We start from the raw sequence: 2,427 nt of genomic DNA on the forward strand, positions 1-2,427 counted from the left end.
TTGGGAAGGGTTGTCTTTCGTATCTGGGCTTTGTGAGGGATGTTGGAGCTGAGACTCCTAGTATTGATTCTGTTCCAGTTGTGAGGGATTTCCCTGATGTATTTCCTGCAGACCTGTCGGGCATGCCACCGGACAGGGATATTGATTTTGGTATTGACCTGGTGCCGGGCACTCAGCCCATTTCTATTCCGCCGTATCGTATGGCACCAGCGGAGTTGAAGGAGTTAAAGGAGCAGCTTCAGGAACTCCTTGATAAGGGGTTCATTCGGCCTAGTGTGTCACCTTGGGGTGCGCCGGTTCTGTTTGTGAAGAAAAAGGATGGCACTATAAGAATGTGCATTGATTATAGGCAATTGAACAAGGTAACAGTTAAGAACAAGTATCCCTTGCCTCGCATTGATGATTTATTCGACCAGCTTCAGGGAGCGAGGGTATTCTCCAAGATTGATCTCCATTCGGGTTATCACCAGTTGAAGATCAGGGATTCGGATATTCTTAAAACGGCATTCAGGACCAGATATGGTCATTATGAGTTCCTAGTTATGTATGACCAATGCCCCAGCAGCGTTCATGCATCTGATGAACAGCGTGTTCCGTCCTTATCTTGACTCATTTGTTATAGTCTTCATTGATGATATTCTGATATATTCGCGCAGTCAGGAGGAGCACGCGGAGCATTTGAGGGCTGTGTTGCAAAGATTGAGGGAGGAGAAACTTTATGCAAAGTTCTCCAAGTGTGAGTATTGGCTCAGCTCAGTGGCATTCTTGGGACACGTGGTGTCCAGTGAGGGTATTCAGGTTGATCCAAAGAAGATAGAGGCGGTGCAGAGTTGGCCCAGACCGTCCTCACCCACAGAGATTCGTAGTTTTCTTGGTTTGGCAGGCTATTATCGCCGGTTTGTTCAGGGATTCTCATCTATCGCATCGCCTTTGACCAAGTTGACTCAGAAGGGTGTTTCATTTGTATGGTCGGACGAGTGTGAGGAGAGCTTTCAGAAGCTCAAGACAGCTTTGACCACAACTTCAGTGTTGGTTTTGCCATCAGCTTCAGGTTCATATACCGTGTATTGTGATGCTTCGAGAGTAGGGATTGGTTGTGTGTTGATGCAGGAGGGTAGAGTTATTGCTTATGCTTCTCGTCAGTTGAAGCCCCATGAGAAGAACTACCCCGTTCATGATTTGGAGTTGGCTGCCATAGTTCACGCGTTGAAGATTTGGAGGCATTACTTGTATGGCGTATCTTGTGAGGTATTCACTGATCATCGCAGCCTTCAGCATTTGTTCAAGCAAAAGGACCTTAATTTGAGGCAGCGGAGATGGATGGAGTTGCTTAAGGATTATGATATCACTATATTGTACTATCTGGGGAAGGCCAATGTGGTGGCCAATGCTTTGAGCCGAAAGGCAGTGAGTATGGGGAGTTTGGCATATATTCCAGTTGGGGAGAGACCTCTTGCGGTTGATGTTCAGGCCTTGGCCAATTGGTTCGTGAGGTTGGATATTTCGGAGCCCAGTCGGGTATTGGCTTGTGTGATTTCTCGGTCTTCCCTATATGAGCGCATCAGAGAGCACCAGTATGATGATCCACACTTGCTTGTTCTTAGGGACAGAGTTCAGCATGATGATGCCAGAGATGTGTCTGTTGGAGATGATGGGGTATTGAGGATGCAGGGCCGGATTTGTGTGCCCAATGTGGATGGGCTTCGGGAGTTGATTCTCGAGGAGGCCCATAGCTCGCGGTATTCTATTCATCAAGGAGTCGCGAAGATGTATCAGGATCTGAGGCAGCATTACTGGTGGAGGAGAATGAAGAAAGATATTATGGGATTTGTAGCTCGGTGTCTCAATTGTCAGCAGGTGAAATATGAGCATCAGAGACCGGGTTCGGGGTTAGGGTTGTGACAAAATTGATAGTGGGACCCACGTCTCGGAACACGACAAAAGTTACAAAATATTAACACCCATTCAGCCACGAGTTCACCATGCAAAATTTACCAAATTTTGACATCAACTCGACCTTCAAATCCTCAAATCTTATTTTCAAATCCCTAGACTCAAATTCTCGAATTACACCTCAAAAACACGTAATCTAGTCAGAATATTCGATGATAATTCAATATTACGGAGTTAAAATAATCACAAGTGACTTACCTCAAGAATTCTCGTGAAATCTCGCTCAAAAATCGCCCCAAACCGTGCTTGAAGTGTCTAAAAATGAGAAAAAAGTCTCGGACCATTCGACTTATACACTGCCCAGCATTTTCGTTTCTGCGGTGCATTTTCTACTTCTGCAACTGCCTTCGCATCTGCGGACTTGCTTCTACGACGAGGCCAGGCTTCTCCCTTTCCGCTTCTGCGATCAACCAAGCGCATCTATAATCTCGCAGGTGCGGCAAAATCCTCGCACCTACGTAACTTGCCCGACCC

The 2,427-nt window shown here is 46.4% G+C and overlaps 1 pseudogene; it reads left to right on the top strand.

The window, feature by feature from the left end:
* LOC109224716 lies at positions 333 to 738 on the top strand (annotated as a pseudogene).

The sequence above is a fragment of the Nicotiana attenuata genome, chromosome 3, assembly GCF_001879085.1.
Source record: "Nicotiana attenuata strain UT chromosome 3, NIATTr2, whole genome shotgun sequence".
NCBI lineage: Eukaryota > Viridiplantae > Streptophyta > Magnoliopsida > Solanales > Solanaceae > Nicotiana > Nicotiana attenuata.